We start from the raw sequence: 14,019 nt of genomic DNA, 5'->3' as shown, positions 1-14,019 counted from the left end.
GAGAGGGTTATGGCAAAAACTAGACACGCTTCGTGTACAAACTGGACAATGTCTTTCGGAGTGTCAGGGTTTCGGACGAGAACTCGTCTGTTACACGGGCACTTCATTTTTTTAAACTTATTTGAACTCCAAACTTTTTTTGAGTTCCGTATGCACCATTCAAAGTGACGTCATCAATTTTCAAAAATTTCTAACATCATTTGCTATTTTCAGTCATTTACTGATTTATTTAGAGAGCTAAATAACCATGAAATTGAAAATCACTACAAAATGAACTCTGAAAATGTTGAAATTTGGCATGGTATCATCATTTCACCCACATGGCATGTGCAAAATAGTAGAGAGGGTTATGGAAAAAACTGGACGCGCTTCGTGTACAAACTAGACAATGTCTTTTGGAGTATCAGGGTTTCGGACGAGAACTCATCGGTTACACGGGCACTTCATTTTTTTAGCTTATTTGAAATCCTGACTTTTTTTGCGTTCCGTATGAACCATCGAAAGCGAGGTCATCAATTTTCAACACGTTCTGACATCATTTGCTATTTTTCAGTCATTTATCGATTTGTTTAGAGAGCTAAATGACCATGAAATTGAAAATCTTTACAAAATGAACTCTGAAAGGTTGATACTTGGCATGGTATCATCATTTCACCCAGATGGCATTTGAAAAAGAGTAGAGAGGGTTACGGCAAAAACTGGATGAACTTCGTGTACAAACTGGGCAATCTCTTTCGGAGTATCAGGGTTCCGGACAAGAACTCATCTGTTACACGGGCACTTCATTTTTTTAAACTTATTTGACCTCCAGACTTTTTTTGTGTTCCTATGCACCATTCAAAGCGACATCATATATTTTCAACACTTTCTAACATCATTTGCTATTTTTAGTCATTTACCGATTAGTTTAGATAGCTAAATGACCGTGAAATTGAAAATCACTACAAAATGAACTCTGAAAAGATTGAAACTTGGCATGGTATCATCATTTCACCCACATGGCATGTGCAAAAGAGTAGAGGGTTACGGCAAAAACTGGACACACTTCGTGTACAAACTGGACAATCTCTTTCGGATTATCAGGCTTTCGGACGAGAACTCATCTGTTACACGGGCACTTCATTTTTTTAAACTTATTTGAACTCCAGACTTTTTTGCGTTCCTATGCACCATTCAAAGCGATGTCATAAATTCTCAACACTTTCTAACATCATTTGCTATTTTCAGTCAATTACCGATTTGTTTAGAGAGCTATATGACCGTGAAATTGAAAATCACTACAAAATGAACTCTGAAAATGTTAAAACTTGGCATGGTATCATCATTTCACCCACATGGCATGTGCAAAATAGTAGCGAGGATTACGGCCAAAACAATACGCACTTCGTATACAAACTAGACAATCTCTTTCGGAGTATCAGGGTTTCGGACGAGAACTCATCTGTTACACGGGCCCTTCATTTTTTAAACTTATTTGAACTCCAGACTTTTTTGCGTTCCTATGCACCATTCAAAGCGACGTCATCAATATCAACACTTTCTAACAACATTTGCTATTTTCAGTCATTTACCGATTTATTTAGAGAGCTAAATGACCGTGAAATTGAAAATCACTACAAAATCAAATCTGAAAATGTTGAAACTTGGCATGGTATCATCATTTCACCCACATGGCATGTGAAAAAGAGTAGAGAGGGTTACAGCAAAAACCGGACGCACTTCATGTACAAACTGGACAATCTCTTTCAGAGTATCAGCATTTCGAGCGATAACTCATCTGTTACACGGGCACTTCATTTTTTTAAACTTATTTGAACACCAGACATTGTTTTGCGTTCCTATGCACCATTCAAAGAGACGTCATCAATTTTCAACACTTTCTAACATCATTTGCTATTTTTCAATTATTTCCGATTTGTTTAGAGAGTTGAATGACCGTGAAATTAAAAATCACTACAAAATGAACTCTAAAAATGTTGAAACTTGGCACGGTATCATCATTTCACCCACATGGCATGTGAAAAAGAGTAGAGAGGGTTACGGCAAAAACTGGACGCACTTAGTGTACAAACTGGAAACTCTCTTTCGGAGTATCAGGGTTTCGGACGAGAACTCATCGGTCACACGGGCACTTCCTTTTTTTAAACTTATTTGAACTCCAGACTTTGTTTTTGCGTTCCTATGCACCATTTAAAGAGACGTCATCAATTTTCAACACTTTCTAACATGATTTTCTATTTTTCAGTCATTTACCGATTTATTTAAAGAGCTAAATGACCATGAAATTGAAAATCACTACAAAATGAACTCTGAAAATGTTCAAACTTGGCATGGTATCATCATTCACCCACATAGCATGTGCAAAATAGTAGAGAGGGTTACGGAAAAAACAGGACGCACTTCGTGTACAAACTGGAAAATCTCTTTTGGAGTATCAGGGTTTCGGCTGAGAACTCATCTGTTAGACGGGCACTTCTTTTTTTTAAACTTATTTGAACTCTAGACTTTTTTTGAGTTCCGTATGCACCATTCAAAGCGACGTCATCAATTTTCAACACTTTCTAACATCATTTGCTATTTTCAGTCATTTACCGATTTATTGAGAGAGCTAAATGACCGTGAAATTGAAAATCACTACAAAATGAACTCTGAAAATGTTGAAACTTGGCATGGTATCATCATTTCACCCACATGGCATGTGCAAAATAGTGGAGAGGGTTATGGCAAAAACTAGACACGCTTCGTGTACAAACTGGACAATGTCTTTCGGAGTGTCAGGGTTTCGGACGAGAACTCGTCTGTTACACGGGCACTTCATTTTTTTAAACTTATTTGAACTCCAAACTTTTTTTGAGTTCCGTATGCACCATTCAAAGTGACGTCATCAATTTTCAAAAATTTCTAACATCATTTGCTATTTTCAGTCATTTACTGATTTATTTAGAGAGCTAAATAACCATGAAATTGAAAATCACTACAAAATGAACTCTGAAAATGTTGAAATTTGGCATGGTATCATCATTTCACCCACATGGCATGTGCAAAATAGTAGAGAGGGTTATGGAAAAAACTGGACGCGCTTCGTGTACAAACTAGACAATGTCTTTTGGAGTATCAGGGTTTCGGACGAGAACTCATCGGTTACACGGGCACTTCATTTTTTTAACTTATTTGAAATCCTGACTTTTTTTGCGTTCCGTATGAACCATCGAAAGCGAGGTCATCAATTTTCAACACGTTCTGACATCATTTGCTATTTTTCAGTCATTTATCGATTTGTTTAGAGAGCTAAATGACCATGAAATTGAAAATCTTTACAAAATGAACTCTGAAAGGTTGATACTTGGCATGGTATCATCATTTCACCCAGATGGCATTTGAAAAAGAGTAGAGAGGGTTACGGCAAAAACTGGATGAACTTCGTGTACAAACTGGGCAATCTCTTTCGGAGTATCAGGGTTCCGGACAAGAACTCATCTGTTACACAGGCACTTCATTTTTTTAAACTTATTTGACCTCCAGACTTTTTTTGTGTTCCTATGCACCATTCAAAGCGACATCATATATTTTCAACGCTTTCTAACATCATTTGCTATTTTCAGTCATTTACCGATTTGTTTAGATAGCTAAATGACCGTGAAATTGAAAATCACTACAAAATGAACTCTGAAAAGATTGAAACTTGGCATGGTATCATCATTTCACCCACATGGCATGTGCAAAAGAGTAGAGGGTTACGGCAAAACTAGACACACTTCATGTACAAACTAGACAATCTCTTTCGGTGTATCAGGGTTTCGGACGAGAACTCATCTGTTACACGGGCACTTCATTTTTTTAAACTTATTTGAACTCCAGACTTTTTTGCGTTCCTATGCACCATTCAAAGTGATGTCATAAATTTTCAACACTTTCTAACATCATTTGCTATTTTCAGTCATTTACCGATTTGTTTAGAAAGCTAAATGACCGTGAAATTGAAAATCACAACAAAATGAACTCTGAAAAGGTTGAAACTTGGCATGGTATCATAATCTCACCCACATGGCATGTAAAAAAGAGTAGAGAGGGTTACGGCAAAAACCGGACGCACTTCGTGTACAAACTGGACAATCTCTTTAAGAGTATCAGGGTTTCGGACGAGAACTCATCTGTTACACGGGCACTTCATTTTTTAAAACTTATTTGAACTCCAGACATTTTTTTTGCGTTCCTATGCACCATTTAAAGAGACGTCATCAATTTTCAATACTTTCTAACATGATTTGCTATTTTTTAGTCTTTTACCGATTTGCTTAAAGAGCTAAATGACCATGAAATTGAAAATCACTAAAAAATGAACATTGAAAATGTTGAAACTTGGCATGGTATCATAATTTCACCCACATGGCATGTGAAAAAGAGTAGAGAGGGTTACAGCAAAAACCGGACGCACTTCATGTACAAACTGGACAATATCTTTAAGAGTATCAGGGTTTCGGACGAGAACTCATCTGTTACATGGGCACTTCATTTTTTAAAACTTATTTGAACTCCAGACATTTTTTGCGTTCCTATGCACCATTTAAAGAGATGTCATCAATTTTCAATACTTTCTAACATGATTTGCTATTTTTTAGTCTTTTACCGATTTGTTTAAAGAGCTAAATGACCATGAAATTGAAAATCACTACAAAATGAACTCTGAAAATGTTGAAACTTGGCATGGTATCATCATTCACCCACATAGCATGTGCAAAAGAGTAGAGAGGGTTACAACAAAAACTAGATGCATTTCGTGTACAAAATGGAAAATCTCTTTTGGAGTATCAGGGTTTCGGATGTGAACTCATTTGTTACACGGGCACTTCATTTTTTTAAACTTATTTGAACTCCAGACTTTTTTTGCGTTCCGTATGCACCATTCAAAGCGACGTCATCAATTTTCAACACTTTCTAACATCATTTGCTATTTTTAGTCATTTACCGATTTATTTAGAGAGCTAAATGACCGTGAAATTGAAAATCACTACAAAATGAACTCTGAAAATGTTGAAACTTGGCATGGTATCATCATTTCACCCACATGGCATGTGCAAAATAGTAGAGAGGGTTATGGAAAATACTGGACGCACTTCGTGTACAAACTAGATAATGTCTTTCGGAGTATCGGGGTTTCGGACAAGAACTCATCGGTTACACGGGCACTTGATTTTTTAACTTATTTTAAATCCCAACTTCTTTTGCGTTCCGTATGAACCATCGAAAGTGGGGTCATCAATTTTCAACATGTTCTGACATCATTTGCTATTTTCAGTCATTTATCTATTTGTTTAGAGAGCTAAATGACCGTGAAATTGAAAATCACTACAAAAGGAACTCCGAAAGGTTGAAACTTGGCATGGTATCATCATTTCACCCACATGGCATGTGAAAAAGACTAGAGAGGGTTACTGCAAAAATTGGATGAACTTCGTGTACAAACTGGGCAATCTCTTTCGTAGTATCATGGTTTCGGACAAGAACTCATTTGTTACACGGGCACTTCATTTTTTTTAAACTTATTTGACCTCCAGACTTTTTTTGTGTTCCTATGCACCATTCAAAGTGACATCATAAATTTTCAAAACTTTCTAACATCATTTGTTATTTTTCAGTCATTTACCGATTTGTTTAGAGAGCTAAATGACCGTGAAATTGAAAATCACTACAAAATGAACTCTGAACAGGTTGAAACTTGGCATGGTATCATCATTTCACCCACATGGCATGTGCAAAAGAGTAGAGGGTTACGACAAAAACTGGACAAACTTCATGTACAAACTGGACAATCTCTTTCGTATCAGGGTTTCGGATGAGAACTCATTTGTTACACGGGCACTTCATTTTTTTAAACTTATTTGAACTCCAGACTTTGTTTTTGCGTTCCTATGCACCATTTAAAGAGACGTCATCAATTTTTCAACACTTTCTAAGCTATTTTTCAGTCATTTACCGATTTGTTTAAAGAGCTAAATGACCATGAAATTGAAAATCACTACAAAATGAACTCTGAAAATGTTGAAACTTGGCATGGTATCATCATTCACCCACATAACATGTGCAAAATAGTAGAGAGGGTTACGGCAAAAACTGGACGCACTTCGTGTACAAACTGGAAAATCTCTTTTGGAGTATCAAGGTTTCGGCTGAGAACTCATCTGTTACACGGGCACTTCATTTTTTTAAACTTATTTGAATCCAGACTTTTTTTGAGTTCCGTATGCACCATTCAAAGCGACGTCATCAATTTTCAACACTTTCTAACATCATTTTCTATTTTCAGTCATTTACCTATTTATTTAGAGAGCTAAATGACCGTGAAATTGAAAATCACTACAAAATGAACTCTGAAAATGTTGAAACTTGGCATGGTATCATCATTTCACCCACATGGCATGTGCAAAATAGTAGAGAGGGTTATGGCAAAAACTGGACGCGCTTCGCGTACAAACTGGACAATGTCTTTCGGAGTATCAGGGTTTCGGACGAGAACTCGTCTGTTACACAGGCACTTCATTTTTTTTAAACTTATTTGAACTCCAGACATTGTTTTTGCGTTCCTATGCACCATTTAAAGAGACGTCATCAATTTTCAACACTTTCTAACATGATTTGCTATTTTTCAGTCATTTACCGATTTGTTTAAAGAGCTAAATGACCATGAAATTGAAAATCACTACAAAATGAACTCTGAAAATGTTGAAACTTGGCATGGTATCATCATTCACCCACATAGCATGTGCAAAAGAGTAGAGAGGGTTACGGCAAAAACTGGACGCATTTCGTGTAGAAAATGGAAAATCTCTGTTGGAGTATCAGGGTTTCGGATGTGAACTCATCTGTTACACGGGCACTTCATTTTTTAAACTTATTTGAACTCCAGACTTTTTTTGCGTTCCGTATGCACCATTCAAAGCGACGTCATCAATTTTCAACACTTTCTAACATCATTTGCTATTTTTAGTCATTTACCGATTTATTTAGAGAGCTAAATGACCGTGAAATTGAAAATCACTACAAAATGAACTCTGAAAATGTTGAAACTTGGCATGGTATCATCATTTCACCCACATGGCATGTGCAAAATAGTAGAGAGGGTTATGGAAAAAAGTGGACGCGCTTCATGTACAAACTGGATAATATCTTTCGGAGTATCAGGGTTTCAGAGAAGAACTCATCGGTTACACGGGCACTTCATTTTTTAACTTATTTTAAATCCTGACTTTTTTGCGTTCCGTATGAACCATCGAAAGCGGGGTCATCAATTTTCAACAAGTTCTGACATCATTTGCTATTTTCAGTCATTTATCGATTTGTTTAGAGAGCTAAATGACCGTGAAATTAAAATCACTACAAAATGAACTCCGTTAGGTTGAAACTTGGCATGGTATCATCATTTCACCCACATGGCATGTGAAAAAGAGTAGAGAGGGTTACGGCAAAAATTGGAAGAACTTCGTGTACAAACTGGGCAATCTCTTTCGTAGTATCACTGTTTCGGACAAGAACTCATCTATTACACGGGCACTTCATTTTTTAAACTTATTTGACCTCCAAACTTTTTTTGTTTTCCTATGCACCATTCAAAGTGACATCATATATTTTCAACACTTTCTAACATCATTTGCTATTTTCAGTCATTTACCGATTTGTTTAGATAGCTAAATGACCGTGAAATTGAAAATCACTACAAAATGAACTCTGAAAGATTGAAACTTGGCATGGTATCATCATTTCACCCACATGGCATGTGCCAAAGAGTAGAGGGTTACGGCAAAAACTGGACACACTTTGTGTACAAACTGGACACACTTTGTGTACAAACTGGACAATCTCTTTCGGAGTATCAGGGTTTCGGACGAGAACTCATCTGTTACATGTGTACTTGATTTTTTTTAACTTATTTGAACTCCAGACTTTTTTGCGTTCCTATGCACCATTCAAAGCGATGTCATAAATTTTCAACACTTTCTAACATCATTTGCTATTTTCAGTCATTTACCGATTTGTTTAGAGAGCCAAATGACCGTGAAATTCAATATCACAACAAAACGAACTCTAAAAAGGTTGAAACTTGGCATGGTATCATAATTTCACCCACATGGCATGTGAAAAAGAGTAGAGAGGGTTACGGCAAAAAATGGACGCACTTCATGTACAAACTGGACAATCTCTTTAAGAGTATCAGGGTTTCGGACGAGAACCCATCTGTTACACGAGCACTTCATTTTTTAAAACTTATTTGAACTCCAGACATTTTTTTTGCGTTCCTATGCACCATTTAAAGAGACGTCATCAATTTTCAACACTTTCTAGCATGATTTGCAATTTTTCAGTCATTTACCGATTTGTTTAAAGAGCTAAATGACCATGAAATTGAAAATCACTACAAAATGAACTCTAAAAATGTTGAAACTTCGCATGGTATCATCATTCACCCACATAGCATGTGCAAAGGGTAGAGAGGGTTACGGCAAAAACTGGATGCATTTCGTGTACAAACTGGAAAATCTCTTTTGGAGTATCAGGATTTCGGATGAGAACTCATTTGTTACACGGGCACTTCATTTTTTTAAACTTATTTGAACTCTAGACTTTTGTTGCGTACCGTATGCACCATTCAAAGTGACGTCATCAATTTTCAAAACTTTCTAACATCATTTGCTATTTTTAGTCATTTACCGATTTATTTAGAGAGCTAAATGACCATGAAATTGAAAATCACTACAAAATGAACTCTGAAAATGTTGAAACTTGGCATGGTATCATCATTTCACCCACATGGCATGTGCAAAATAGTAGAGAGGGTTAGGGAAAAAACTGGACGCGCTTCGTGTACAAACTGGATAATGTCTTTCGGAGTATCAAGGTTTCGGACAAGAACTCATCGGTTACACGGGCACTTCATTTTTTAACTTATTTGAAATCCTGACTTTTTTTGCGTTCCGTATGAACCATCGTAAGAAGGGTCATCAATTTTCAACACGTCCTGACATCATTTGCTATTTTTCAGTCATTTACCGATTTGTTTAGAGAGTTAAATGACCGTGAAATTGAAAATCACTACAAAATGAACTCCGAAAGGTTGAAACTTGTCATGGTATCATCATTTGACCCACATGGCATGTGAAAAAGAGTAGAGAGGGTTACGGCAAAAACTGGACGAACTTCGTGTACAAACTGGGCTATGTGTTTCGTAGTATCAGGGTTTCGGACAAGAACTCATCTGTTACACGGGCACTTCATTTTTTTGAACTTATTTGACCTCCAGAATTTTTTTGTGTTCCTATGCACCATTCAAAGTGACATCATATATTTTCAACACTTTCTAACATCATTTGCTATTTTCAGTCATTTACCGATTTGTTTAGATAGCTAAATGACCATGAAATTGAAAATCACTACAAAATGAACTCTGAAAAGATTGAAATTGGCACGGTATCATCATTTCACCCACATGGCATGTGCAAAAGAGTAGAGGGTTACCGCAAAAACTAGACACACTTCGTGTACAAACTGGACAATCTCTTTCGGAGTATCAGGGTTTCGGACGAGAACTCATCTGTTACACGGGCACTTGATTTTTTAAACTTATTTGAACTCCAGACTTTTTTGCGTTCCTATGCAGCATTCAAAGCGATGTCATAAATTTTCAACACTTTCTAACATCATTTGCTATTTTCAGTCATTTACCGATTTGTTTAGAGAGCTAAATGACCGTGAAATTGAAAATCACTACACAATGAACTCTGAACAGGTTGAAACTTGGCATGGTATCATCATTTCCCCCACATGGCATGTGCAAAAGAGTAGAGGGTTACGACAAAAACTGGAAAAACTTCATGTACAAACTGGACAATCTCTTCATGCGATGGTATCATCATGGCATTGTATCATCATTTCACCCACATGGCATGTGAAAAAGAGTAGAGAGGGTTACGGCAAAAACTGGACGCACTTCGCGTACAAACTGGGCAATCTCTTTCGCAGTATCAGGGTTTCGGACGAGACCTCATCTGTTACACGGGCACTTCATTTTTTTAAACTTATTTGAACTCTAGACTTTTTTTGCATTCCGTGTGCACCATTCAAAGCAACGTCATCAATTTTCAACACATTATAACATCATTTGCTATTTTCAGTCATTTACCAATTTATTTAGAGAGCTAAATGACCGTGAAATTGAAAATCACTACAAAATGATCTCTGAACATGTTGAAACATGGCATGGTAACATCATTTCACCCACATGCCATGTGCAAAATAGTAGAGAGTGTTACGGAAAAAACTGGATGCACTTCGTGTACAAACTGGACAATCTCTTTCGGAGTATCAGGGTTTCGGACGAGAACTCATCGGTTACACGGGCACTTCATTTTTTAAACTTATTTGAACTCCAGACTTTTTTGCGTTCCGTATGAACCATTCAAAGCAAGGTCATCATTTTTCAACACGTTCTGACCTCATTTGCTATTTTTCAGTCATTTACCTATTTGTTTAGAGAGCTAAATGTCCGTGATATTGAAAATCACTACAAAATGACCTTTGAAAAGGTTGAAACTTGGCATGGTATCATCATTTCACCCACATGGCATGTGAAAAAGAGTAGAGAGGGTTATGGCAGAAACTGGATGCACTTCGTGTACAAACTGGGCAATCTCTTTCGGAGTACCAGGGTTTCGGACGAGAACTCATCTGTTACAAGGGCACTTCATTTTTTTAAAGTTATTTTAACTCCAGACTTTTTTTGCGTTCCGTATGCACCATTCAAAGCGAAGTCATCAATTTTCAACACGTTCTGACATGATTTGCTATTTTTCAGTCATTTACCTATTTGTTTAGAGAGCTAAATGACCATGAAATTGAAAATCACTAAAAAATGAACTCTGAAAAGGTTGAAACTTGGCATGGTATCATTATTTCACCCACGTGGCATGTGAAAAAGCATAGAGAGGGTTACGGCAAAAACTGGACGCACTTTGTGTACAAACCGGACAATCTCTTTCGGAGTATCAGGGTTTCGGACGAGAACTCATCGGTTACACGGGCACTTCATTTTTTAAACTTATTTGAACTCCAGACTTTTTTTGCATTCCATATGAACCATTCAAAGCAAGGTCATCATTTTTCAACACGTTCTGACCTCATTTGCTATTTTTCAGTCATTTACCTATTTGTTTAGAGAGCTAAATGTCCGTGAAATTGAAAATCACTACAAAATGAACTTTGAAAATGTTGAAACTTGGCATGGTATCATCATTTCACCCACATGGCATGTGAAAAAGAGTAGAGAGGGTTATGGCAGAAACTGGACGCACTTCGTGTACAAACTGGACAATCTCTTTCGGAGTATCAGGGTTTCGGACGAGAACTCATCTGTTACACGGGCACTTCATTTTTTAAAGTTATTTTAACTCCAGACTTTTTTTGCGTTCCGTATGCACCATTCAAAGCGAAGTCATTAATTTTCAACATGTTCTGACATGATTTGCTATTTTTCAGTCATTTACCTATTTGTTTAGAGAGCTAACTGACCATGAAATTGAAAATCACTAAAAATTGAACTCTGAAAAGGTTGAAACTTGGCATGGTATCATTATTTCACCCACGTGGCATGTGAAAAAGCGTAGAGAGGGTTACGGCAAAAACTGGACGCACTTCGCGTACAAACTGGACAATCTCTTTCGGAGTATCAGGGTTTCGGACGAGAACTCATCGGTTACACGGGCACTTCATTTTTTAAACTTATTTGAACTCCAGACTTTTTTTGCGTTCCGTATGAACCATTCAAAGCAAGGTCATCATTTTTCAACACGTTCTGACCTCATTTGCTATTTTTCAGTCATTTACCTATTTGTTTAGAGAGCTAAATGACCATGAAATTGAAAATCACTAAAAAATGAACTATGAAAAGGTTGAAACTTGGCATGGTATCATTATTTCACCCACGTGGCATGTGAAAAAGCGTAGAGAGGGTTACGGCAAAAACTGGACGCACTTTGTGTACAAACTGGGCAATCTCTTTCGGAGTATCAGGGTTTCGGACGAGAACTCATCTATTACACGGGCACTTCATTTTTTAAAACTTATTTGAACACCAGACTTTTTTTGTGTTCCTATTCACCATTCAAAGCCACGTCATAAAATTTCAACACTTTCTAACATCATTTGCTATTTTTAGTTATTTGCCGATTTGTTTAGAGAGCTAAATGACCGTGAAATTGAAAATCACTACACAATGAACTCTGAAAAGGATGAAAATTGGCCTGGTATCATCATTTCATCCACATGGAATGTGCAAAAGAGTAGAGGGTTACAGAAAAAACTGGACACACTTCGTGTACAAAGTGGACAATCTTTTTCGGAGTATCACGGTTTCGAATGAGAACTCATCTGATACACGGGCACTTCATTTTTTTAAACTTATTTGAACTCCAGACATTTTTTTGCGTTCCTATGCACCATTCAAAGAGACGTCATCAATTTTCAACACTTTCTGACATCATTTGCTATTTTTCAGTCATTTACCGATTTGTTTAGAGAGCTAAATGACCATGAAATTGAAAATCACTACAAAATGAACTCTGAAAATGTTGAAACTTGGCATGGTATCGCCATTCACCCACATATCATGTGCAAAATTGTAGAGAGGGTTACGGCAAAAACTGGACATACTTCATGTACAAACTGGATAATCTCTTTCGGAGTATCAGGGTTTCGAACGAGAACTCATCTGTTACACGGGCACTTCATTTTTTTAAACTTATTTGAACTCCAGACTTTTTTGCGTTCCGTATGAACCATTCAAAGCAAGGTCATCATTTTTCAACACGTTCTGACCTCATTTGCTATTTTTCAGTCATTTACCTATTTGTTTAGAGAGCTAAATGTCCGTGATATTGAAAATCACTACAAAATGAACTTTGAAAAGGTTGAAACTTGGCGTGGTATCATCCTTTCACCCACATGGCATGTGAAAAAGAGTAGAGAGGGTTATGGCAGAAACTGGACGCACTTCGTGTACAAACTGGGCAATCTCTTTCGGAGTACCAGGGTTTCGGACGAGAACTCATCTGTTACAAGGGCACTTCATTGTTTTAAACTTATTTTAACTCCAGACTTTTTTTGCGTTCCGTATGCACCATTCAAAGCGAAGTCATCAATTTTCAACACGTTCTGACATGATTTGCTATTTTTCAGTCATTTACCTATTTGTTTAGAGAGCTAAATGACCATGAAATTGAAAATCACTAAAAAATGAACTCTGAAAAGGTTGAAACTTGGCATGGTATCATTATTTCACCCACGTGGCATGTGAAAAAGCGTAGAGAGGGTTACGGCAAAAACTGGACGCACTTTGCGTACAAACCGGACAATCTCTTTCGGAGTATCAGGGTTTCGGACGAGAACTCATCGGTTACACGGGCACTTCATTTTTTAAACTTATTTGAACTCCAGACTTTTTTTGCGTTCCGTATGAACCATTCAAAGCAAGGTCATCATTTTTCAACACGTTCTGACCTCATTTGCTATTTTTCAGTCATTTACCTATTTGTTTAGAGAGCTAAATGTCCATGAAATTGAAAATCACTACAAAATGAACTTTGAAAAGGTTGAAACTTGGCATGGTATCATCATTCACCCACATATCATGTGCAAAATTGTAGAGAGGGTTACGGCAAAAATTGGACATACTTCGTGTACAAACTGGATAATCTCTTTCGGAGTATCAGGGTTTCGAACGAGAACTCATCTGTTACATGGGCACTTCATTTTTTTTAAACTTATTTGAACTCCAGACATTTTCTTGCGTTCCTATGCACCATTCAAAGAGGCGTCATCAATTTTCAACACTTTCTAACCTCATTTGTTATTTTTCAGTCATTTCCCGATTTGTTTAGAGAGCTAAATGACCATGAAATTGAAAATCACTACAAAATGAACTCTGAAAATGTTGAAACTTGGCATGGTATCGTCATTCACCCACATATCATGTGC

The sequence above is a fragment of the Triticum dicoccoides genome, chromosome 3A (genome assembly GCF_002162155.2).
Source record: "Triticum dicoccoides isolate Atlit2015 ecotype Zavitan chromosome 3A, WEW_v2.0, whole genome shotgun sequence".
In the NCBI taxonomy this organism is placed as follows: Eukaryota; Viridiplantae; Streptophyta; class Magnoliopsida; order Poales; family Poaceae; genus Triticum; species Triticum dicoccoides.
The sequence above is the reverse complement of the archived record's forward strand: the minus strand, read 5'-3'. Positions refer to the sequence as shown.